The sequence below is a fragment of the Triturus cristatus genome, chromosome 9, assembly GCF_964204655.1.
Source record: "Triturus cristatus chromosome 9, aTriCri1.1, whole genome shotgun sequence".
NCBI classification, from domain to species: domain Eukaryota; kingdom Metazoa; phylum Chordata; class Amphibia; order Caudata; family Salamandridae; genus Triturus; species Triturus cristatus.
In genome coordinates, this window is record NC_140592.1 from 721,472,712 (window position 1) to 721,500,391 (window position 27,680).

Genomic DNA, 27,680 nt, shown 5'->3' on the forward strand with positions numbered 1-27,680 from the left:
AAGAGTGAGGGCACTACAACAACAATTTATATGTACTGAGCACATGTTAATCTGTCAATACACATATGCGACATACAGAGTCAGGTATGTGCCACATGCCCTGGACACGTATGGCTGGCAGGTGACACTCCTACCAAGACCCAGCTACACACGGAGATTGTGAACCTCCACATGCCATGGCATGGGATTAGCTGTGTCCCAGTGTAAGTGAACAGCCAGACGCAACACAGGAGTGACATACATCCACACATCAGCAGAAGTAGGATGTCGATTGCAGAGACTGGTAGCGGAACACTAGAGCCACAGGTCACATGACATTACACTAGGACAGCCCACACACCTTGCCATGAAGGTGTACATGTGATGACTCACCACACATTCATAGAGAGGATGCAGACATGTCCTTGTTACGCTACTCTGTGTCCCATGCATACATACGCACCTCACATCCGATACCACATGTGGCCTGGTGTGCAGAACAGTGTGCCATGTCAATCTACACAAAGACACATGTTGGTTGCTGCAACAGCTGATGCTTTGGAGGGAGCTCCAACATCAACCTAATGGGAACCCCCCACACATACATGACATAGTCACATCGTGCACCGTGGGTAGTGACCTGTCTGGTGTGGTAACCCCTGTAGCGGGCATCAGGGGACACTTGCGTGTGTTGTTGACCGTGCCATGCCAGTGACGCTCATCCCAAGTGTGCAGTACGACATGCACACATGTCAAAGGAGTCAAGGGCATGCCTGGCACACATTGCACCATCACACATAACATCTGTACACATCTCATCATACATCTGGTGCCTTCTCCACTCAGGAATAATGTGCCACATCACAGCCTTTCACACCTGTGCCCCACACATGTAGTACTGGCCAGACAATGCCTTGATGTCCATCCATGGACAAGTATGTCAGCCCTATTCCTTCCTGTGTGCTGCCTGTCACCACTGTGATGTGTGAAAGGCACCGTACTTTCGCTAAGAGGGCCTGTGTACGTTCCCTATCACTATGGGAGTGATGCCGTATGTGTACCCATAGTGATAGTGAGCGTAGGCACGCGTGTACGGTCCGTCTCACTATGGGTGTTCTCGCGTATGCGTACACATAGTGATAGTGAGCGTACAGGCGTGTGTACGGTCCGTCTCACTATGGGTGTTCTCGCGTATGCGTACTCATAGTGGTACGGACCGTACACACGCCTGTACGCTCACTATCACTATGGGTGTTCTCGCGTATGCGTACTCATAGTGGTACGGAACGTACACACGCCTGTACGCTCACTATCACTATGGGTGTTCTCGCGTATGCGTACTCATAGTGGTACGGACCGTACACACGCCTGTACGCTCACTATCACTATGGGTGTTCTCGCGTATGCGTACTCATAGTGGTACGGACCGTACACACGCCTGTACGCTCACTATCACTATGGGTGTTCTCGCGTATGCGTACTCATAGTGATAGTGAGCGTACAGGCGTGTGTACGGTCCATACCACTATGAGTACGCATACGCGAGAACACCCATAGTGATAGTGAGCGTACAGGCGTGTGTACGGTCTGTACCACTATGAGTACGCATACGCGAGAACACCCATAGTGATAGTGAGCGTACAGGCGTGTGTACGGTCCGTACCACTATGAGTACGCATACGCGAGAACACCCATAGTGATAGTGAGCGTACAGGCGTGTGTACGGTCCGTACCACTATGAGTACGCATACGCGAGAACACCCATAGTGATAGTGAGCGTACAGGCGTGTGTACGGTCCGTACCACTATGAGTACGCATACGTGAGAACACCCATAGTGAGACGGACCGTACACACGCCTGTACGGGCCGTTGCTATGCATTTGGGGTGCCCTAGGGCCCCGGAACGCACCGTACCTGTGTGTGAAGCTCCAAATTACATAGGGGACACATGAGGGACAAGTATAAAGGCCTACATGCATGCTGGTTGTCATGGAGACCAAGTTTAAAGTTTGAATTTTTTGAAGCAGGTGCACAGCAGTAGTCAGTTTGAATGAATCTACTTTGTTGCAATGTGCTTCTGGAGTTGACATCATGCTCAAGAAAAAAAACAATTTAAACCCACTGACTGTGCTAGGTTTGAAGGGATTGGAGGAAACATGGGATGCAAATGTGAGTGACCAATCACTCTGTACTCCTGTGCATGAAACAGGCCAGCAAGGCAGATATAAAGCAGCCAGGGAGCACTTGCCTGCACATCTTTGTATTCGACGACCCAGCTGCTGCTACTGATTCCCTGGAACCATGTCAAGGTCTGTGGAGAGGTCACAGCCTTTCACCCTGGAGGAGAACCTGGCTTTGCTGGATGTGATCCTCCCACAGTACCCCATGCTGTATGGGCGACCAGGGTATCAGGTGAGTGCAGAGTCCACCAGCACAGACTGTGTCCCTTTTTTGTGAGTGTGACTTCTGGCATTGTGTCCAGGTGTGGCACACAAGCTATGTACCATAGGGGGGTCCCGGGGGGGGGGGAATGCCTGATGTCTCCCAGCCAGTGCATGCTGTGGTGCATGTCTGCCGTCCTCACTTGCATTGTGTTTACTGTGACAATCACTGCATGGTGCATGCCACATTCTGCCTGTCTTGTCCTCCTGGGAATGTAGCCTCTACAGTCCTCATGTGATTATGTGGTCAGCCCAGTGTGACAGGTGACTGTACCCACAGATGTGTGTTAGTTCTGTGTACCTGTGCTGCGAGTGTCCACATGATGTGTTCGTACCCTGGACATCGGTGTGTGTGTAAGTCCCCTGTCATGTGGGTGGGTGCATATGTGGAGTGTAGAAGCCGGGCTGCATGAGGGATGGATATACCCTGCCCATGTGATGTGAGCAGGGAGCAGTGCTGTGTGTCTGACATGCAGAGCCAGCCCCACACCTGTGAGCCCCCCTCCGTCTAGTGGCACATGTGCAGAGTGAGTTTTGTCGCAGCATTTGGCTATGGCAGGTGAATGTCCTGTGCCTGTGTGTGTCTGTGTACTCTGCTGCGGTAGCGTCAGTGGCCTGTGGCATGTGACTGCTTAGAGGTGCTGCACATTATCCTGGTGTAGCTTGTGATGCACAGTGTGAGCCTGGATCATTGATTGTGTCGTTGCCCTCATTCCACCTGTGTACTTTCAATGGCACGTACTGCTTTTGCCCTTCCCCAGAGGATCATGTCCCTATGACAAAGGTGCAATGCGTTGGATGCATACTATGCCTTGTTGTAAACAGCACATTTGTTCTAATATGTCTCTCTGTGACATGTGCCTGGTGTATTGATGTAGTGTCACTTGTTCATCCTCACAGGTAGGCGCCTCGGCCAAGAAGCAGATATGGCTGACCGCCGTCAGTGCCGTGAGGAGTGCGGATGGTCGCAAGCGGCGCCTGGCCCAGGTGAGGAAACGCTGGCAGGATATCCGGTGCTGGACGCGGAGGATCGCACGGGTCCTGCTTGGGGACTCACCTGAGACCCATAAGAACCGGGGGCGCCGCCGTCTGACCCACATCCACAAGCGTGTGCTGGCGGTGGTATTTCCAGACTTGGAGAGGCGCTTACAGGAGAAGCAGCAGCAGGAAGGGGGTAGGTACATGTGTGTTTGTTGTGTGTCACCAGCATTTGTAAGTGCACAGTTGCATGGATACACTGCCAGGGTTTAAAGGTGCTGTGCAGATCCAGTTGCCCACAGTATAGCTGTGCTCTCCTGCCCCCCTTCCCCTCCTTGCAATGTGTTCCCTGGTCTGTGTGTAGCCACTCCTTCACAAGGTAATGTAGGCTGGCGCTTTCTCCACGTGAACTATGCCTGTAGCATCATGTGTGGGGGTGGTGTGTAACAGGTTTGGGGACCTTGCCTGGGCCCTGTCCAGTTCAGTACATGTGGGTTCCATGTCAGTTGGCACTGATGCTGAGTCCAGACATGGGAGTTAGTCTCTCAAGTGTCATGCCTTACAGCGCGCATGTCCTATGTTGTGGCCTGTGACATGATGTGCATGAGTGTGCGATACGCATAGTGCAGGGATGGTGGCGTGTGTTGCAGTCATTCCCATTCAGGACCATGGAGTTGTGTGGCCACTGCTGTCCCCTGGGGCATATGTTCATAGGTGTCATGTGTGTCATCACAAAACGTGGACACTCTCAGTGTCTACAGCATAGGTTGTGCTCTGTGCCATTGTCCCCTGGCACCATGTATATTGACGTGAAATGTAGTACAAGTGTCCACTGTACAGCCTGACCTGATTTTCATTGTTCATAGTCACAGTGGCCAGTGCCTGTGTGTCTTGTTACAATCATCTGATGATGACCATTTGTACATGATTATTTGGACAGGCGCACCTTGGGAATTTGGCGTCCAATCTTGCATTTATGCAGCCCCTGTGTATTTCACCCAGACTAAGAGATGTAAGTGCCACCTGTGTCTCAACTAATTGTCTCATGTAGGGGGTGGTTGGTGCGGGCCAAGCCTACATGTCAAAACCAGAATTCACCTTGCTCGGTCTGGCCAGTGTGTGATGTTTGTCTGGACATACACTCAAGGTGCAGTGAGCCATTCATGGTGGGCATGTTTTCAGTATTACCTATGCAGCATCTGCCTCAAGTTCACGGATATGGTCCCTCCTCATCCCTATTTTCGGCAACGCTGTGTGGTGCAGATGCAGTGCTGGATTGTCCCCAGGGCCTGGCTCCTATGTCAAACTCCATTTCATGTCATTTGCTATTGTGTCATGCTCTCCATGGATTTTCTTTGGCATGGTGAGTCAACCAACTGTGTGTTGCATGCCCTACATCTGTACCTTGTTTTGTAGATGTTACTGATCTTTCTTTGCAGACTATGCACTGTAACCTATGTAGATTGGACTCATGTGACATATGTATACAGATGTGTGATTAATTGCTGTCTCTTCACCTTGCCCACAGCTTCGTCGGGGCACACGGAGGGAGACATGAGCACAGACGGAGCGGAGGGATCGAGCACCAGTGCCAGCGTTGACAGCGTTGACATCGTGGCTGGCACATTGAGTGGTACTAAGGCGGAGGAGAGTGAGGCCGAGGACCTGTCCACTGGCACGACAGAATATGAAGCTGACGGGTCCGAGGATGATCTCTCCGAGTGGGCGGAGGCTGCACCACCAGCTGACAGCGGCACAACATCGCACCCCGCCCCCTCCATTGCCATCAGCCGCCTCCCACTTGCTCGTGTCCCTTCCCAGCGTGCCCGGTCACCACATGTCTCCTTCCTGCCAGGCACTGCACCCCCTGCCCCTGTCTCCACTGCTGCCGCCAATGCCAAGTCTGTGGACATCCAGCGGCAGTTGCAGGTTGGTCAGGCTGCGATCCTTAATGTCCTCCATGGCCACAGCCAAGTGCTGCACAACATGGAGGCATACTTGGAGGGCATTTTTTCATCGCAGGCTGACCAACGCCAGTTGCTGAGGTCCATCGACTCGACACTGACTGCAGCAGTGGGTCTCCTGCAGCGCTACGTCCCACCCCCTACCCCTGCCCCATCCACACTTCCCACTCCCATGCCTGTCCCACGTACACCCAGACGTCAGCATGCACCCACCACAACAGACACAGGCACCACACCAGCAGGGAAGGTCATACGCACACCTCTTGGCACGCACACACAGGGTGAAGTAGGCACACCCACTGGGTCGGGGGGCAAACGTAAGTCATGCAGCCAGAGTGGGAGTCCGCATTCCACCCAATCCACTCCCTCCAAATCCCCTCCCCTCAGCTCTCCTGGCCACATATCCGGCAATGGCATGCAGAGGGATGTCTCCACCTGCATCATTCGTGGCATCCTTGGTGATCACTGTACTTGTGTATGTAGTCTGTTGACATGACTTCATGTGGACATGTTCCCTTTTAGGCTGTATGCAGGTGTGTACTCCCAGCCTCGCACACATGTGTTACATGTACTGCAGGGTCTTTGTGCACCTGACTGACAATTGTGGGAATTGGATCTGTGGGTACTCCACCCTTATTTTTTTCCATGGGCAATGCTGGGAGGACTCTGCACACACCCCTCCTGTGTCTGGGCACTGCTGGGAGTGATAGGCACACACCCCTCCTGTGTCTGGGCACTGCTGGGTGTGATAGGCACACACCCCTCCTGTCTCTGGGCACTGCTGGGAGGACTCTGCACACACCCCTCCTGTGTCTGGGCACTGCTGGGAGTGATAGGCACACACCCCTCCTGTCTCTGGGCACTGCTGGGAGGACTCTGCACACACCCCTCCTGTCTCTGGGCACTGCTGGGAGGACTCTACACCCACCCCTCCTGTCTCTGGGCACTGCTGGGAGGACTCTGCACACACCCCTCCTGTGTCTGGGCACTGCTGGGAGTGATAGGCACACACCCCTCCTGTGTCTGGGCACTGCTGGGAGGACTCTGCACACACCCCTCCTGTGTCTGGGCACTGCTGGGGGGACTCTGCACACACCCCTCCTGTGTCTGGGCACTGCTGGGAGTGATAGGCACACACCCCTCCTGTGTCTGGGCACTGCTGGGAGTGATAGGCACACACCCCTCCTGTCTCTGGGCACTGCTGGGAGGACTCTGCACCCACCCCTCCTGTCTCTGGGCACTGCTGGGAGCGATAGGCACACACCCCTCCTGTGTCTGGGCACTGCTGGGAGTGATAGGCACACACCCCTCCTGTGTCTGGGCACTGCTGGGAGGACTCTGCACACACCCCTCCTGTGTCTGGGCACTGCTGGGAGTGATAGGCACACACCCCTCCTGTGTCTGGGCACTGCTGGGAGTGATAGGCACACACCCCTCCTGTGTCTGGGCACTGCTAGGAGGACTCTGCACACACCCCTCCTGTGTCTGGGCACTGCTGGGAGTGATAGGCACACACCCCTCCTGTGTCTGGGCACTGCTGGGAGTGATAGGCACACACCCCTCCTGTCTCTGGGCACTGCTGGGAGGACTCTGCACCCACCCCTCCTGTCTCTGGGCACTGCTGGGAGTAATAGGCACACACCCCTCCTGTGTCTGGGCACTGCTGGGAGTGATAGGCACACACCCCTCCTGTGTCTGGGCACTGCTGGGAGGACTCTGCACACACCTCTCCTGTCTCTGGGCAGTGCTGGGAGGACTCTGCAAACACCCCTCCTGTATCTGGGCACTGCTGGGAGGACTCTGCACCCACCCCTCCTATTTCACGATATGTACGCTTAGAACATACATGTGTGTGGGTTCGCTCCATGCATACGAGGTGGGGGTACGTGTCGTACATACACGGTTGGGGTGGGGGTACGCTCCATACATACGCGGGTGAGGGTACGGGTCGTACTTACACTGTTGGGGGGGGTACGCTCCATACGTCCGCGGGTGAGGGTACGGGTCGTACTTACACTGTTGGGGCGGGGGTATGCTCCATACGTCCGCGGGTGAGGGTACGGGTCGTACTTACACTGTTGGGGCGGGGGTACGCTCCATACGTACGCGGGTGAGGGTACGGGTCGTACTTACACTGTTGGGGCGGGGGTACGCTCCATACGTACGCGGGTGGGGGTACGGGTCGTACTTACACTGTTGGGGTGGGGGTACGCTCCATACATACGCGAGTGAGGGTACGGGTCGTACTTACACTGTTGGGGTGGGGGTACGCTCCATACGTCCGCGGGTGAGGGTACGGGTCGTACTTACACTGTTGGGGCGGGGGTACGCTCCATACGTCCGTGGGTGAGGGTATGGGTCGTACTTACACTGTTGGGGTGAGGGTACGCTCCATACGTCCGCGGGTGAGGGTACGGGTCGTACTTACACTGTTGGGGCGGGGGTACGCTCCATACGTACGCGGGTGAGGGTACGGGTCGTACTTACACTGTTGGGGTGGGACGTATACGTACGCGGGTGAGGGTACGGGTCGTACTTACACTGTTGGGGTGGGGGGTACGCTCCATACGTACGCGGGTGAGGGTACGGGTCGTACTTACACTGTTGGGGCGGGGGTACGCTCCATGCATACGCGGGTGAGGGTATGGGTCGCACTTACACTATTGCGGTTGGGGGTACGCTCCATGCATACGGGGGTGGGGGTACGGTCCGTACATATGCGTCCCCACGCTATATGATGCTTGTGCGGGCCGTACCCAGGCCTTTGCCACGTGGGTACAGCCGTCCCGCCATTGTTGGGATGACGTAGGTGTGGGCGGGGTACGACTCGTACCCACGCTCTTAAGGCGTGGGTACGGGACATACCTGTATTGTTGTGTTGCCGGTTCGCGTCGTCAAGCACTTCCGTTGTGGCGGTCGCTGGCTTTGTTGGACACGCCCCCACCCCCTCGTAGTGACCAGGGCCTGGGGGTCAGGTATGTCCAGGGCATGTGTGCTGTGTGACTTTGGTGGGGGTTTTGTAGCCTGCCCCTGGTCCTGCCCCCCCCTTTCCCCCCTCCCTTTGTTGTTCTGACCTTCTGCGGCATCTGCGTCCAAACCTGTAGAGGAGGTCGACTGCTATGAGGGCCGGGATGACACGTAGGTTCGGGTCCATGTCTGTCCGTCGCGTACAGGTACTCCTTGTTCGCGTCGTCCTGATTTCCCGGCAGTTTTTGGCAGCCGGAAAATATTCACCGTGCGGGATGACGTCGGTGCGAATCGTGATTCCTGGTTCGTGAATGGGAGGCTGCGTGCGTCCCGACGTCACGTCGGCGCTTTCCCGGATCGCATTTGTATGTTTATTTTCGTCGGTCGGGGTTTTGTACGATTCGTACGGAAATGGTGTTTCCGTGCGAATCGTAATTCCATGTTTGTATATTTTGACGACCGGGTACGCGTCGGACGGAGAATATGCTCCGTCCGACGGTTCGTACCCGGTTTTTACAGGATCGTGATCGGCACCAGAGTGTTTTAAGTTTAACCCACTGAATTTATTTTTGTTTTTGAATGCTGGGCATATTTAGTCCAATATGCAAAACCACACGCCGCCAGGAAGGGCCCGCACTATACCCATCGTCAATGAGTGACCACCGAACACGCATAACAAAATAAAAAAAATGCCTCCGATGATCAGGCCTCTCTGAATGAGCAGGAATCAGACACTAACAAGTTGAGCAGCATTTATTGTGGGGGTGGTATGGTTCCTATAGAAAGACAAACCCTGGGGGAGTCTGGGCTTCCTTTACGGGGAGCTGGTGATAGGATCTCTATCAGAGCACCCTGGTGAACCGGCTGCACCTCTACCTCTGGCCCTTCTTGCTCGGCCTCTCGTTCTCCCTCTATATAGTGAGTCAACTCCGGGCACTGACTGTAGCCAGGAGAGGGCAGTCTCAACTGGCAGAAGGGGGAAAGTACTAAATCAAATGAATGTAACAAAGAAACGCAAAGGGTTGACTGGGGCAGAAAATGAGAAAATAAATACACGTGATGAAACGGTGATAACATATATGATAAAATCAATACAAAGCACACAAAATTTGATAATTGCATATTCACTTTTTGGCCTGGTTAAATTAAATGCAGCAGAGCAGTATTCGGGACTTGCAGAACAAAATGTGAAACTATCTTCTGTTCACAAGATTACAATCGCTCCTCCTCTGAAAGTCCTACCCCTGGAAACTAACATTATCCAACCTCCTCTAGCTCATCTATTAATCCCACAAACCATGTGCATGTGTCACATACCGAACCCCAATCATGACCATTTATAACTCCTATTAATTTATTCCATCACTAGAAACTGGAGTGAATGCATGGAATAGTTTACTTGGGCACCAAGACTAATCCCAATAGTCAACAATAGCCAATAATACTGGATTAAACATTAACATTGGGTCTCAGAGCAGTGTGCTGCCTGGCGTAAAGAACTTCAATAACTCGTTAGGGGTAGTAAGTGCTATATAAAGGCAATTATAAGAGGCATTGTGACACTAGAGTACAGCAATGGATGCCCCAGAAGAAACAACAAATAGAAGAGGCCCTCTAGGCAAAGAGTTGAGTCTTGAATGCTATTTTAAAAGACAGGAGTTTGGAATATTAGGGAGGTAACAGATCAGTGTAACCTGCTGGCAGAGATGGTGAGTATGAAAAGAGACTAGTACAGTAGAATCTTTAGGCTCAGTGATGTGCCTTTACTCTTCACCTTGGTATACATGGCTGTTCTCGTGTCCTCGAAACACAACAGCCAAGACCAGCATTGTTTTGCTGCTACCACAATCACTACATAGGGCATGTAGAACATATGTTTTTGCTATACTTATGCTTACGTTGTAGAACAAGGAAGTAAACTTAGCCCTTGAGACTTGTTTACTTTTGGTCGTTTTTACCTCTTAATCTTCCCTTAGCCCCTCACAAGCATACAGACTGTTGAGAAGCTAAATCTGTCAATCCTAAAATGTCATCTGACTTGAACAACGTTCTTAAACATAATGCTACTTCTGCTGCCCCTTACACTATAGTAAACTGATCTCACTGGTGTTATATGAGGTAGGTATTTTTTGCATCGTAGATATTGAGATTTGTCAGGTGAAAGGGGTTTGGAAGGTGCCCTGGAAGACTAGGCCTCTGTCATTAATAATGTAGTAAGGACTAGTCTTCCAGGCAATATGCCATTTTTGGAGTGTGCTCTGTCGCTTACGAGACATTTTGTTTACTTAATGAGGGCTTACAACTCACCCATTTCTTACCATCAGTTGACTTCATTATCACTCTCATTTCCTTGCTTTTCTTTGGTAAGTGTGTGCCTGCTTCACTTCTACTTCATGTGTTTGTCTCTTGCCTGGAGCATGGCCCAAGTACTGCTTCTTTGTCCAATGTCTTTCCATTGCTCGCACTTTCAGAGCTACTTTATTTTTCTTGAGTTTCTCCACTTCATAAGAGTGCTTGTGTTTGCAGGTCGTCTTCCCTCCCCATCCTTTGTTTTTGCTTCGCTTCTCCCCCTTCACATCTTGCATTGTTCTCCTTGCCCCAATTGTTGCTTGTCCCCTTCTGTCCCCCATTGTTGCTGCCTGCCACCTCCTGCCCCCACATTGTTCTTTGTCCTCGTTGTTGCTTCCCCTTCCCACCCCCTATCCTGTATTGGTTTGCTTTCCCAGTTGTTGCTTGTCCCCTCCAATTCCCCATTGTTGCCGTCACTGTGTTGCTGTGCAGTTTGGCTAAAATCATTCACAAAGTCAATAGCTCGCATAGGCTTTGTCAATGCTTGTTTAGGATGTTATAGGGAGGCCAGGCACCACAGTGCAAAGCTTGCTGTATTTTTTACAAGGGATGACAAGACACTTAAACTTAAAAAGCATGATTTATTTACAAGTGTTAGTATATCTCTGTTAAACACTCCCATCCTACACATCCTTTTCCCAGTATGTTTACGAAGTCCATTTGCTATGTTCAAAGACATAGTAAACAGACTGTGGGCAGGAGGGGAATGCGCAGCGGTGGCAGCCACGAAAGTAAATATTTTTGAAACAGCCATATACATATTGATTGACAGCCACCAAAAATACTTATTTATCATTTCCGTCCAGCTATATAGTCCTTTTACTATGCCCATTCAGATAGTGAAGTTTTAAGTATGTCCACAGGCATAGTAAGCAGGGGTGGCTCCTCTGCTAAGGCGGAAGAGCGTTGCCCCACTGTCTTTCACCACAGCAAAAAAGGAAAAATAAAATGATAATAACACAATGTTATTAACATTTTCTTTTTCTCTGCTGGGGCAGTTTTGTGGGGCGGGGCTAGGCTGTGCAGGGGGGAGGAGTGGTGGCACCCTCCTAAGTGCGCATGAATGTATGGTCAGCCCTCTGGGGCCGGCCAAATATTCATGCGCACTTTGCATGTTCTCCACCAAGGCTGCATTACAGCCTGGGTGGAGAACATGCCCAGGCTCCCATTCCCCATCTGAACGCTGTACCACGGCGCTCAGACCATTCACAACGCTGCATTGCAGCATTGTGATTGGCTTAGGGGAGCCTGTCCTGCTTCCTGTTCGAACAGAAGCCAGGAAGAGGAAGGAGAGGATGGAACAGAGGCGTAGGCCAGCCAGCCGGCTGGCCAAGAGATAGGTGAACTTTTAAAATGTATTTTTTTAACCACCCTCCCCGCCCCACTACTGCCTCATGGGAGCAGCAGCGACTGATAGTAAGGCAACTGGACATATGCAGGCTAGTAAGTTCATAATGTGCCGCCTTGTGACACATTGATTCGGCACACATCTCACACTCTCCTGGTAAATAGTGTCTGTCACACAGTCAGGTGTAAGGTGAGCTGGAAGCCATTGCACGTATTAGGTTTCAAGCTTGTGCGCGCCTGGTCTGAGTTGTAGCAATCTGTTTTAAGCATTTAAGACAGCCCAGCCCAGGAAGGCGCCCCACAACACTTCAAAGGTGAGGGGAAAAGGAGGGTATGGGGATTAGGCTAGGTGTCGCTGTCTATTGGTAGAAAGCCCCAACTCGACATCATGGCCTACTCCGTTGAAGGCCTTAGTCCCTCGTTCTTCACCCCCTTCGATTACACGGTGGAAATGATTTCAAAGTTGGAAGGTCTGCACATGAGAGGTGTGCAGAGCAGCAGTTGCTGTGAACAGATTACTTACCTAAACAAATGAAGTACCCCAGACCTGCCAACTTGAACAAAAATATCACTGGGTGAGGGAGGGCTGGGCCTTGGAGGGGGCAGGGCCGTGTGCCAAGAAGTACCTCAGAGGCACTCTTGCCCCACCAGCTCTCAAGCCCTCTCCTCCAAAAACGAAAAAAGCTTGCTGAGGCTGGTGCTAATGTCTTCACACTCCTTAATGGACGTCAGTAGTTTAAAGCCTAAGAAAACAAAACAGACTATTTACAGTGGTTTTCAGCTCGTTTTCCCTACCACCATGTGAAATTGGCTCTTTACCGTGTGACCGTGTGATGAAAACTGATATTGTGCATCACACAGTGGCACCGTGTGAGTTGGCAGGTCTTGTAGCCTGCACAGGCTGCATCAGGGCTCAGAGTGAGACGAGATAAAAACCTGTCAATTAAAAGAATGCCCTGATACTCAGGACTTGGGCACAAAAGTTAAAACTGCTCTGAGTTTATTGGACCAAGTAGAAAAGATTTCCATTGACAAATTATACCATTGCATTCGATACAGAGTACCCGCTTAGTACTATATGGGATGAAATACCTGGGGTTTTATGTTACCGGACATGGTGGAACTGACTGGGTGCTACTTTCGGGCAGTTTGGGAGTCCTTAAGGTAAGGTTTGAACAATGATTACTGTGCACTCTTTGGACACTGGGGTGGATGTTACTTATCAAGATGATTATACTATCAAAGATTTTTTTTTTTATAAAACCCCATACGCATTCTGGCAGAATTGTCACCAGCATAGGCAGTTATTGCTGCAACCTATCGGGGAACAGTGGGTGCATCCAACTATTAAGTGGGCAGTTCTGATGCAACCAATGATGTAGGGGGTCTTATTGGTACCAGATCCATTCGTCTATAATTGTAGCTGCACAAGTGCATTTTGTGGCATTCTGGTTAAATGAGCAGACCTCTCTTACGCATGTAAGGATAGAGTACACACTGGCCAGATCCTTGCTCACTTTCGACAGCCATTTGTTAATTGGTATGATGTTGATGCATTTAGCGTAACTGGTAGGGCCTGGTGGGAACTGGCAAAGCAAACTGGATGTTGTCTGCATATTAACCTTTGCTGAATGTAGCACGTAAAACGTTTCTCCGACCCATGATAGAGAAAACCTCTGAAAAGATTCTAAAATATATGGTTATTTATTTATTTATTTATACTGTTTATAGAGTGCACTATCACAATACAGGTATCCTGACGCTGGAGGCTCATTCAGATAATGGACAGACTGTTATTGAGAAGAGTCAGATCAGTCAATTCTAATTATACAGAAAATAACCAGGTTTTTACTGCTTACCTAAAGTACAGTAGATCAACTGCAGATCTTAAAGCGACTGGTAACTTATTCCAGAGCTGAGCTTCCAGAGATTCCTCCTTGGGATATATGATCTTAATATTCTTTTCATGGACATAGGGCCCTTGCCCTGGAGTGATTTAAAAACTATGCAAAGAGATTTAAAAGTTATCCTTTGTTTTATCGGAAGCCAATGGAGTTCCTTCATAGCACTGAATGAAGAGAATATTCTAGGCCTGTTTAATGCCTATTTTGCAGCTGTTTGAACTTGGTACAGTCTATATACCAGGTAGTCCAGTATTCCTAATAACAAACCATTGCAATAGTCAAGTGTACTTAAAATATCACTTTCCACAATCACATTTTTAGCTTGGGAGGGAAGCAGCGGCAGGAGTTTCCTTAGACTCCACAGAAGTGAAAAAACAGGTATCAGCAGCTTTGTTTTCATGGCTCTCCATGGATAGTTTATTGTCAAAGATGACCCCCAGACTGTGAACTGTCCCTGAGTCTCTCAGTTAGGATTCCTAACTTTACTACTACTAAATGCCTTTTGTGAATACCGAAAGTCGTAAAGTTACGATTTTATCTCACTTTAGTAGTAGTAGTTAGGAATCCTAACCTTACTACTACTAAATGCCTTCTGTGAATTTCAAATGTAGTAAGTTTAGGATTTTGTCTCAGATTACTTTTGTGAATCGGGCCCGATGTTATCTCACTGCCTTTATTCTTTTTAAATCAATATCGTATCTAAGGAGATTGATACCTTTTAATATTAATGAGACTGATTTTATTTATTCATATACATTTTACATGGGAATATATTTCTTTTTTTTCCAGAGAAGTATTCACCAAGGTGGAACTAAATTTTGACTTATTGCATTATATCTATGATAATAAGATGGAATGATTTTAGATGTGTGCTTTTATGGTTCATAAATGAAAGAACCAAATAAAGTTTAATTGAACTTTGGACTACGTGGATACAAAGTAAATCTGCAGCTACAGAACAGTAAGTCATATCTATTTTATTTGTTTTGGTGGGAAATGTTATTTTTTACTATTTGTATAAATATTATGTGATTGGTATTTGGAAATGTGTGTTTTATATGTTGTATTTATTTTACATAATTGAGTAAGAGCATGATTATGAGTGCGGCAGTCCCATTACTGCTGTACTTGTGGTTGCAGTCCGACCACCGCAATCTCAGCGGTCCGACCACCCGATTACGAGTGCGTCAGTCGGACTGCAACCGGCCCGAAACAAGACCACCACCACCACCAGAATCCTGGATCCCACGGTGGTGGCGGTGTGCAAAGCGGCAAGGAATGGACCTACCTTTACTTTTTCATAGTGGGTAACCTGCTTTGAAAAGGTTGGCAGAAAGGCAGGATGGGGGCCCCAAACAGGGCACCCAGCCTTTTTTGTCCATTGTGCATTGTGACTCGGGGCACTGTCGTTCACGCACTATGTGGCATGCACGTCCTGGTAACAGTGCATTAATGACAGTGAGCCGAAGCATACCGCAGCAAGACCGCTGCCGGCACACCGATGGCCCGGTGGTCAACTCGTAATGCAGTGGTCGGGATGCCACCGGCTTGATGGCGTACTCCTAACCGCCACAATGGCAGTCCGCACAATGGTCAGAGAGAGGTGAGAGGTGTGACGGAACAGCAAGAGTGGCTGACTCTAGAGAGCGGGGTTTACGGTTCGATCGCCGGTGCCGGCGGCAGCTCAGCATCATGTGCCTCTGAGCAATAGCACACTTAATCTCCCCAAAAGCCCTTAGCGCCTGGATACTCCTAGGGGTGATAAATCACGCTTTACAAATCTGGAATTATGATTATCATTATTATTATTATCGGACCGCCAGGGTAGTAATCGGCCCCTGAGTTTGTTTCTTGCTTTTTTTTAGTAGATGAGGTTTTAATTTTTCTTGCAAATTATTTGTATATTATTTTATTATCATAGTCTTATTTAACATTGAAGTTTTAGTTAATGTTTAGACTGATGTTATTATGTTTATTATTTATAGAAAAAACGATCTGCAATGTTAGTTAATATTATGCTATACGTTTTGGAGAGTTTTGTGGATTAGCATATATTTTATAATATGCCTTTGGCTATTAATTCTATGTAATCTACTCATTTGTTATTTATGAAGAGTTTTACTTTAAATTGTAGCATGTCGTACATTATTGTGGTTTCTTTGCTGAGTATAGATGCAATTTGAGTTACAGCTTGCTCTCTTTGTAGTTGTTCATAACTTTGCTTTTTTGTAATGCTTCTAAATATTTATGGAGTGTAGGTTGGGTTCTCCTAGTGTGGATTGGTAGTCATTGTGCCATTCTTCCAATCCTTCCACTGCATTGTTTTGTTTGGCTTTCTTTGCCAAGGTGCTGTCATTGACACTCCACCATGGTATCTTGAATTTGGGTTGGCGTTTGTGTCCAGAGCGATGCAGTCTGTCAACTCAAGTATCTTCGAAATAATCCATTAAGGGGCTTAGTTTTGTTGGTAGAAAGGGCTTTCTATTGGTAAATTGTAGTGGAACACAGGCTAGTGCTATCATTTTCATTTTCATTGCAAAAGCAAATTTGCTGTTTGTACCATATTCTACACTTAGGGCCTGCTTATGACTTTGGCAGTCCTACAGCGGCGGCACCAGCGCACACTCCGCTGTAGGGCCACCAAAGTGCGGCCACCCGCCAGATTAGGAGTGTAATCCTGGTCTTGTGGGCAGTCTGACAGCTGCGGTCTGTTAGGCTCATAGAAGAGCCTAACATGCATACCATCGCTGTCAGAGCACCGACTGCACCTTCCTGCATGGTGTGGCATACATGCCACACCATACAGAAACTGGGGGTGCAAATCTGGGGGGACTACATGTACCCCCCGCATGCACCCCCAGGCACAGGAGTGGCAGGGGGGTCTCTTCGTTGCCTCTCTGCCACCCTTTCATGGCAGGCTCACCATCATGAAAAGAGTGGTGGAGAGGCAAGTCAAAATATGCTTGGCGGTGCCGCTGTGGAACTGACCGCATATTTCTGCCTCTGACTGCTGCACGATCGCTGCAGGATCCTGGATCCCCAGCGGTCGCGTGGCGGTGGTTGGACCCCCACTGCGAATACAGTGGTCCTATGGACTGCCGTACACATAATAGGGCCCTTAGTGGAGATTGTTGGAGATGTCTCTATATGCTTTTATTGAAATAGTAGGAAGAGCCTTGTATGGCTGTGTGGGGGCACATTTTTAAAAAGGTTGGAATCATGGCTTGTTCAAAGTCTATGATTTTATTTTGTCAGTAGTAGTTATTTATATAATGTTTAATATGGTTTAAGAGGTCATAGTAAGTGCTGTTTTGTTTATTTGATAGTAGGGCATATATAGAAGGGATATTTGTGTTGTGATATTCACCATGCATGGTGCATATCTGAGAATGGTTTGGGACCCATTTTGAAGGTCCTTTCCCTCATCCATGTTTGACAAAGACTTAGGGCCTGATTATGATCTTGGCGGATGGGATACTCCGTCATAAATGTGATATCCCGTCTGCCGTATTACAAGTTCCATAGGATAGAAAGGAATTGTAATACGACAGAAAGGATATGCGTCACATTTGTGACAGAGTAGCCCTGTCCACCAAGATCATGATCATGCCCTTAGTTTTAGTAAGCTATTTGCTGTTGAAAATATTAGGATTTTTTTATCATTGTTTAGGTTGTCATATAACAGGAAAGGTTTCTCATTTGTGCCATTGTTAAAAGTCCAGGTATTTCTAAGTTTTGGTATATTCTAGGGGCAGGATGGGTATAGCTGATAGCTTTTTTAGGGTATGCAATTGAACATTATAAAGTGGGTATAGGTCGTAGTTGGCCTGTGATAAGTTCGGGGACTTTAGGGAGTATATCTTTTATGATTCGGGCTGAGGGTTCCTGGAAGCTAGTGTTGCCTCTCTTATATCTAGCAATACCTCCCTTACTTCTATTTCTGTTACTATTTCTGTTACATTTGAGGGTGGTTGTGTTCCCTAACATGAATTATAACATCATCTTTTGTAGTAGCTCTACCATAGCATGCATTAGAATAATAGTAGGCACATTTTCAATTTACCTTTTCTGTCAATGTACTTGCTTGGTTGTGGGTGTAGCCTATGTGACTATGTACCTTTTTATGTTTGCAACCGGCCCGATTCACAGAATTGGGCCATTTGCGACAGGAAAAAAGGCTTTCCCAATGTACCAAACCCTATTTTGCGATTCGGTAATCTATTTCCAAATCAAAAAATGGGTTAGTGATTTGGTATTAGGAACAGCCCTGTTTAGGGCGTCCCTTCCTAATGCCAAATCGCATCGGTATGTAGGAATGCTTTGTGACAGAAATACGGTCGCAAAACATTCCCATTTTACCACCTATTCCAAGGGACCGCTTCCCTTTGTGAATGTTTGTAAAAGCATTTTTTAAGAGCAGGGAGTGGCCCCATGGACCACTGCCTACTCTTAAATAATGAAAATACAACTTTTCATATATTTTTTTTTTAACGCAACCCATTTTCCCTTTAAGGAAAGCGGGCTGAATTTTAAAAAAAAGATTGTTTTATTTAAAAGCTACCACGGACATGGTGGTCTGCTAACCCCAGCAGTTCATCATCCCCATGATTTTAACAATATCAAGGGGATCACAAATTGTGATCTACCTCATCAATATTAATTAGGTTGGTTGATTTGCAACCCCCTATGAATTGCTAAATGAAACGTTATGAGTTTCATACATTTGTAACAGCAATTACCTAATTGCGATTTTCAGAAAATCACAATTAGGTCATCGCTATTACAAATGTTGATGCATGTGGCCCTTAGTAACAGCTTTCCTTTCTGGGATGTTACATTTGTAGCTCTCTCTGTCATTGTATCTGAAAGTAGAGTAATAGTTTAAATAAATGCAATTTTTTAAAATGTATCCGTTTGAAATTTACATATATACAACAGGGAGCTGCTGCGTTTTTATGGGCTAGACCAGGTCCCTATGAACATCAGGGGAGGTGACAGGATCAAACAATTACGTCGACTGGAATCTAGGTTTATCATTGATCTGAGCACTAAGATGCCAAAGGGAATGAACGTGGGGGAAGAACTGGCAGTGCACTTGGGTGATTAATCTCTGTATTGATGAATTTTATGATTGATTGATATCTTCATAGCTGTATAGTCAGATTTATGTACTCTTTGGGTTCAAAATGTTTTATTAGATTTTCCATAAGAATGAACAAATACAGACAATACAAAAAAAATTTAACACAAGCGAAATTACCTATATAAAACAAAACATTTCTAAAAGCAATTCTAAATACAATAGTTAAAGATGTATATAAAATCAATTAGAAGGAGGGAAGATAAACTAAAAAGAAGGGAAGGGAGGGAGCTATGAAGAGTTGCAATGTCTACTTATTAGAAAAAGGAGCTACATTCATCATATAAGGCTTTAAATAGAATGACTGTAAAACGGTGAATCAAGTATAAATATACAATTATAAAGATAAGTATACATCTATGGGTAACCAAAAAGAGTGAAACAAATTAGAATTGTGATTTATCCCTTTCAGGGAAAATTGAGCACCTCTTCTTGTAAAAATGACCCATGACCACCAAGCATGAACCGATAAAGACGAAATATCCTTCCAGCAAAATGTAATAGACTTTAAAGCAGCCGATATTAGGAAGTTAAACAGTTTACCTTCTAATTCAGTTAAGTTATGCGTAAGATCAACAGCTTTACATATTAATATTTTGTAAGAAATAACATCATGAATATGAAATATTTGTTGAATAATATCCCAAACATCAGACCAAAATTTAAAAATTAACGGACATTCAAAAAGCATATGTCGTAGTGATCCAGGGAGTAATTTACAATGCCAACAAATGTCGTCTTGCATCAGCTTAGCACGAAATAAACGCACTGGGGTCCATAAACAATTAAATAAAATATAAGAATTGGTTTGGTAAAGTGAAACAGGCAGCCATCCTGAAATACTATTAAGCCAAACAGTCATCCATGTATCGTTGGACAAAGAAAGGGAAAGCTCATCATTCCAAAATGTTGAAATAATATTTAAATTGTTTCCTATAGAATTAGATAATTTTTTATATAAAATAGAGACAGTGTGTGATGACGTAGAGATAGTTCGAATATATAGTGCTAAATCTGCTTTAACATTAAATGGAATACCATGAGGGAAGGAGTCTAAAATTGAATTACATAACGATTCATATTTAATAAAATCAGACTGAGGTAAACTAAATTTCATTTGTAAAGCTTCAAAAGAAATAAAAACATTGTCAAAATAGATATCTTTAAGATAAAAGATGCCAGCTTTAATCCAAGCATTCCAAAAAGTAACATTTCTATTCAATTTAATCACATTACTATGCCACAATGACATATCTTCAGTATGAATCATAGGGATCAAAAAGATTGAATCCAGGTCATTAAAAATGAGTTTAGTGGATTTAATAATAACCGATTTATGCACATATATTGACCTATTGGACATTGTTAGCAAGGTGGTCAATGGAAAAGGATCCACAAGAGACTGTTCTATATGAAACCATGTAGGTTGGTTCTTTAAAGAGGAAGGAGGAAACCATATGGAACTTTGTTTCAATATAAATGCTTTGTGATATAGAAAAAAGTCAGGCAAGCCAAATCCAGCATTGCATTTAGGCACTTTTAATTTTTTATAACCAATACGCGTTGATTTATTATTCCAGAGAAATTTGGAGAGAAGTCTATCAATGTTTTTATAGAATTGTAAAGGAAATTGAATAGGAATCATAGCAAGTGTATAAAAAATTTTAGGAGCAATAGTCATTTTAATGGAGTCCATTCTACCCCACCAAGAGAGGTGAAGTGAGGACCATTTAGACGTTTTATCTTTGATATAATTCAGAATAAAATTACTATTTAATGTTAATGTTGCTTTAATGGAGGACGCAAATAGAATCCCAAGATATTTTAATTTATCTTTTTGCCACACAATATCAGCCATGGGTACCATATCAGGAGTACAAAAAATGTTTAAAGGGAAGAATTCAGTTTTATTAATATTAAGTTTATAACCAGAAACCATGGAATATTTTGTAATAATTTCTAATAGGGCAGGCATTGAGGATATAGGTTCACTAATAAATAACAGCACATCATCAGCATAGGCTAAAGTTTTGATATTAATCTCCTTAATCTGAATACCTTTGATATTAACACAATTTCTTATATGAGTAAGGAAAGGTTCAATTCCAATGAGAAATAAAAGTGGAGAGAGGGGACATCCTTGTCTTGTGCCTCTAAAAAGGGAAAACTGACTAGACACTTGGCCATTGATAAATAAACGAGCAGTAGGGGCATAATACAGAGCAGAAATCATGCGTATAAACGAAGTACCAAAATTAAATGATAATAAGGTTTGAAATAAAAATTGCCAATGGATTTTGTCGAAAGCTTTCTCTGCATCTAAAGCCAAAATTCCTGCGGGGGAACTTAAAGTGGAACTCTGTTCAATAATGTGTAATAAGGTTCTTGTGTTATTTGTAGAATATCTATTCTTCATAAAACCGGATTGATCAAGATGTATAATAGAATCCAATATCGGGGCCAGTCTAGAAGCAAGTATTTTAGCATACAATTTACAATCTTGATTAATTAAGGAGATAGGGCGATAATTTGAAACAAGAGTGGGATCTTTATCTGGCTTAGGAAGTACAATAATTAAAGCATCAGTAAAGGAACCTGAAATCGTTCCTGAAGAACCAAAAAAAGTAAAAAGTTGAAATAAATAAGGCAAAAGTTGGGACTGGAACTCTTTATAAAACTCAGCTGGGATACCATCTGGGCCAGGGGATTTATTTTTTTTTATGGATTTAATAGCAGCTAAAATTTCCTCAGTAGTAATGGGTAAATCTAGCCCAAGCCTGTCCGAGTGTGAAATTTTGGGAAAATCACATGTATCTAAAAAAGAGTCCAGTATGGAAGGATCATGAGGATCAGGCTTATTATATAAAGTAGAGTAAAAATCCAAAAATTCTTTAACAATATCATTATGAGATATTGCAATGTTACCATTAGGGCCATGAATTGAGGTAATTTGCGTTTTATCTTTTTTTATACGTAAATAATTAGCTAAAAGCTTCCCAGATCTGTTGGCATTAAAACGGAACTTAGCCTTAGAATTAGAAATTTGGATGCCAGCTCTTGTACTAAGGATTGAGTTAAATTCATATCGAAGCTTTTGTAGCTTGACTTTAAATTGAGGATCATTTGATGAAATAAAAAGCCTTTCAAATTTCGCAATTTGTTTTTCCAAACACCTGATACGTGCGTTGAATGTTTTATTTTCATAGGCCATAATTGAAATAGTTACACCCCTAATGTAAGCTTTAAAGGCGTCCCATCTATTGACCATGGAAGTGGAACCTTCAGGATTGAGTAAAAAATAGTCTTGAATAGCATTTAAGATTTTAGGCTTATTATGTTCATTAAGAACAATTCCAGTATTCATACGCCATCTAGTTTGGTTTGCAAAAGTTGAAGTTAAATTCAGAACAAAAGAAATCAAGGCATGATCTGAGATATCAATATTACCAATCTTAGGAGTCTTAACAGATTGGACTAATTGTGTGGAGACTAAAAAATAATCAATTCTAGAATGCGAATTATGTGGATTAGAGAAAAATGTAAAACATTTTTCTGTGGGAAAGTGCAAACGCCAAATGTCAACTAACTTGGTGGTATGAATAAATGACTTAAAAGCATGAAAAACCTTAGGAGGGCGAAATTTAGTACTAGATATTCTATCCAATAATGGGTCAGCAATAACATTAAAGTCACCTCCAACAATTAAAGGAACTTTACCCAACTTTAAAACCTCGGTGGTAATATTAGACCAAAAAAGAGGGTCATCCGCAGTAGGTCCATAAACATTGAGCAAAAATATGACTGAATCATGAATTTTAATTTTAGCTATAATATATCTTCCATCTGCATCCGAAATTTTGCTTAAGACTTGGCAATGCAATTTTTTCGCAACAAAAATAGCCACCCCATTTTTTTTACCAATAGCAGGTGATGAAACGATAGTGTCTACCCATTTCTTTTTCATATAATTTAAGATGTTGTCATCTATATGAGTCTCTTGAAGAAAACAAATATCTGCCTTACAACTACCTAAATAAACTAAGATTTTTGTACGCTTAACTGGATGACGTAAACCTTTAACATTTAGTGAAACAACTTTAATATTGTGGATATTAGCCATAATGAAGAGAGAAAGAAAAAAAGAATCAAGAAGAGGAGAAAAAGAAAAGAAGGAGAACAATAATGAGAGAAAATAGTAGCTCCAGAACAAGTAAAAGGAGGTGAAAAAATTAAAAAAAGGAGAAAACGACAAACAGGGTACAAAAATATCAAAGATGAGACGCACATACGCTCAACAAGCATGACCTAACCGTTGGAGCCCAATGTAGTAATGACTCATTAACCTGTCAGAAAAAAGGAAATTAGCTATAATCAAGTATTAGAGTCATGAGTATCCATGGATTGCTGTGAACGTTGATCCAAAAACTGACGCAAGTCCTCAGGACGTTGAAAAGATTTTGACAGATTGTCTTTCCAAATACGCATTGTTGAAGGGTCAAAAAGACCATATTTGAACCCAAGACTTCGCAGTTGAGGCCGAAGAGTAGAAAATTCCTTGCGGATTGAGACTGTTTCCTTGGCAAAGTCTTGATGAATAAAAATTTTATTCCCATTGACCATTAAGGAAGGAATCTCTCGTGCTGCCTTTCGAATCAAAACCAAATGATGATGTCTGAGGACTTTGAAAATCATTTGACGAGGTTTGGTATGTTGAGGATTGCGATGTGAAGGGATTCTATGGGCCTTGTCAATCTCAAATTTTTCTGGAAATTTAATTTGTAGAAGCCCAGGAATCAAATTTTCCAAATACAACCTACAGTTGCCACTCTCCACATCCTCTGGTAAATTAAAAATGCGTAAATTGTATTGTCTGTTACGATTTTCCATCTCTAGGAGTCGGGTAGACAAAGGAGATATTTTAGCTACAAGAGGAGTGAAAGTCTCAAGCTTAGCCTTATTATCGTGTATTTTAATGGCATTATCAGATATTTTCATTGACATACTCGCCATTTCCTTTCGAACATTTTTAATCTCTGAGGCAATAGAATCTGTGTTAACACGAAGCGCTTGAATTTCCTCCAAAATTAAGGATAATGAAGGTTCTGCTGACTCTACCGCCTTTGATTTAATTGGCGGAGGTGAAACCTGCTGCTTTCTTTTAGGATGAATATTTTTATTATCCATGTTGATTTAGTAGCAAAAGTAGGATAAGAATAATAAAAATAAAATAAAATATCAAAATTGCAAAAATAACAGCAACAACGCAGAAAAAATGAAGGAAAAAAATACTGCAGCATTAAGAATAACCTAATTAAAGCTGGTGCAGCAGCTATAACAGGCTATGGGAGTGGCTAGGCCCAAGCCAGGCCCTTTCCTGAATGCTTGCTCCGCCCCCTGACAGACAAAGCTGGGAATACCTGAAGGGAGAGCTGGAAGCAGAGGCTGAACACTGGAAAACGCCTCAAACACCGTCCAAATTCAAAGAAAAACTCAGCAATCGACAGGTAAGATGCTCAGCAATCAAGCGACCTCATTTGCGCTATAAAACTGACAGGAATCGTCGTTTTTAACAAAAAAACGGGCGAAAAAACGCCGGAGCTCACTACACGGCGGCCATCTTGTTTCGCGCGCTCGCGCGTCTCCCAGATTTATGTACTCTTGATGATTTGATTTACGGGATGGTATACAATGCAACATGGGCACGTAGTGTTTAAGCCGATACACGGCAGTATACGAGCGAACTGAACTCTGAATTTGGCCGATACACGGCGTGATTGATTTGTTTTGGACAAACAGGATTCAATTGTATGTTAGATATACTTTCCTACAATAATGTGATCTCACATTTTCTGTTTTACGCTGTAAATAATTCAGTAATGTTTGTCCTACACATTGGTTTTAATGGGGGATTATACTCTCCAACATGGCGCCTGCTTATGTGAGTTCAGTGGTCTCTTTTTGATTTCCATGTAAATACATCATGTGACCATTGCCGTAATTTTAAATGTGAGCCGTTTTCTGGCGCGAAACTTTAAAACATTAGACTAAGGTGGTAGCCGAAACGCGTCATGTTTCAGAGCGGATGAATTAAAAGAAATTGAAAGAAAACCCCCTGTGAGTGCTTTCCTTATACCAACAAGGATAAAGGAGTGAGCGAGCATATATATATATATATATATATATGTGTGTGTGTATGTGTGTATGTGTGTGTGTGTGCGTGTGTGTGTGTGTGTGTGCGAGCCAAACGTCATCTGAAAAAAAGGAAAACAATCTTTGGTTCTGGCGAGCCATCCACCATGAGGCTTTTCAACACTACTGTTTCTTTCTCGCATGATGATTTTAGGAGTGGCTATTCGCTTTTAAACATAAAGATGCATAAACAGTAAGAAAAGACAGTGAGTGGACCTTGAAATAGACAACAACAAAATGAAAGAACATCCAGGACTGTCTTTTTAAGAAGCGTAATACACTGCCAGATTATTACTGCATCACATTCATTCTGTGTCATGAGCTAAGAACAGTTATTATAATTGTGCAATAGTATAATGTTTTCACATTTTTCAAATGGAGCCTGCAATTACCATAATCCATTGCGTCCACTTAATCTTTATCCCCCATTATTTGTTTGTTGATCATAGCTCATAATCCTCCCACAAATACACACCCTTTACTTGCCTCCAGAATACAATTTCATGATGTGCAAAGGTGTGACATCCTGCATGACACACAAGGAATTAATGGAATCTTGTCACTATTCCATAATTCAAGATGTTGATAAGACTTCCAGCCTAATAAGGACAAGCTCCACCATCCAATACTGTGCTGGCATTACATACCCCTGCAAACCCTAGCTGCATTACCACAGTCTTATAGTGAAACCAGCCTAATTGCTTGAGTCCTCAGACTTAAAGGTTGCAGCCGGCGGGCGTTCATATATGTATATATTCCAAGATCTTTGACGCAAAGGAACACCCTTCCTAACGAGTCGGGACTTGTTGAACGGGAGTCACCATTCTTATGTCCAACAAAAGGAAACTCTCCCACATCCACACAAACCACCCCATGAAGAGGTTGGCTTAGGATGGAGCAAACCTGAAGCCCATAGCAGTCCCACTAATCCAATTAGATGATAACCCTTACAACATGTAATTTACCATGAACTTTGACCTCCGCTAGATTTAATTCCTTGACATTGAACTGTACGCCTGTGATTCAACACTAATTAGTAGGATGTATAAGAAAGATACATCTTGTAATGCTGTACTACACGCCAGCAATTATCACCGCAGACATCAGATCACTGCATTACCTTATGGTGAAATGGTGGGAGCCAGAACAAACTGTAGTTCGGATGTAGAGTATACCAACAATCTGGCTGCCATCGGCATTTGGAGTAGTGGGAGGAGTAGTCCCCTGACCCAGAATAGGTCTGTGCCTGCCTAGGTGAATGCTGGCTACGCCCCCCTGTGGGGTGTCTGATGACAAGCCCCCACCTGACAGTAGGGAAGAGGAGCCCTGTAAACAGAGTGCTCCAAAAAAACAGAACAAGCTCAGGCTGGTTCCCCCAAGCCCAGTGCCAAGGGTAGACAAAAGAAAATGCTGTATAAATATTGGGGCAGTGACCCCATATAAAGGTTGTGCTTCCTTGTGCTGCAAGGGGACAGGCTGCTGGGCCCCAGGAGGAACCTCCACAAGGGACTTCCCCCCTCCTAGAGGGCCCTGTGAGCTGGCCTGCCTGGGCCCTGAAAACATTTGGGGGCTTAGCGCTTCGTGAAGTGCTACATCACTACTGCTGGAGCCCCAGAGAGGGGGACTCAAACCTTGGCCAGAGGACGAGGGGTGTGTGAGCCCTGCTGCGCTGTGTAATCTCCTGAGGTAATCCCGGTGTGGGGGATGCCCTCATGCTGCTGAAAGGAGAAGCGGGAACCCACCCCGCAATTTTGATGCCTGGTGGAGCGGAAGCCTACCCCGCAATATTTGCCAAGAAGAACCGGAAGCCCACCCCGCAATTTTGGCTGTTGTGGTGCTGACTGCCCTACAGCCGCCAACAGCACAGATGACCGGATTGCCTGGTTGTGGGCGGGGCCTTTGCTGTACGCACCTAACCCAGAGGAAACCGGCAGGAAGCCTGCGAGCGCTAGCGCCAGGAGTAAGTGCCCTTCGTGGATGTGCGGTGACTGGGGGAAGCACGCCGCCAAAACCGGACGTCAGACAGGACGAGCCTGACTGTGGGCGGGACCTCGCGCCCGTGAAGGGAGTTTACAGAGGGAAGCTCCGCGTGCAGTCTGCAGTCTGCGGGGCGGAGGAGAGGAGAGGAGCACCTGAGGCCGATCCATTGGGGACGAGACGACTGCCTCCTGAATCGCTCAGCCCCCAGGGAGTGGTGAGTGGGGCTGAGCTTTGTGGCCATAAGCTCCAGTCACCGTGAGGGTGGGAGCCTTCTTCGTTTTGGGTCCAGGGAGAGGAGGGGTAGCAAGGTGTTGGCTGTCCCCCCCCCTCGAGTTTGCCCGAGTCACCTATTCTGCTGCCCATGAGTTGGGGCAACAGTTGGTGTCAGGGCTGAATTCCTTTTTGGGGGCAATTTGGTCAGAGGAGTCCTGGAGTGGGGCT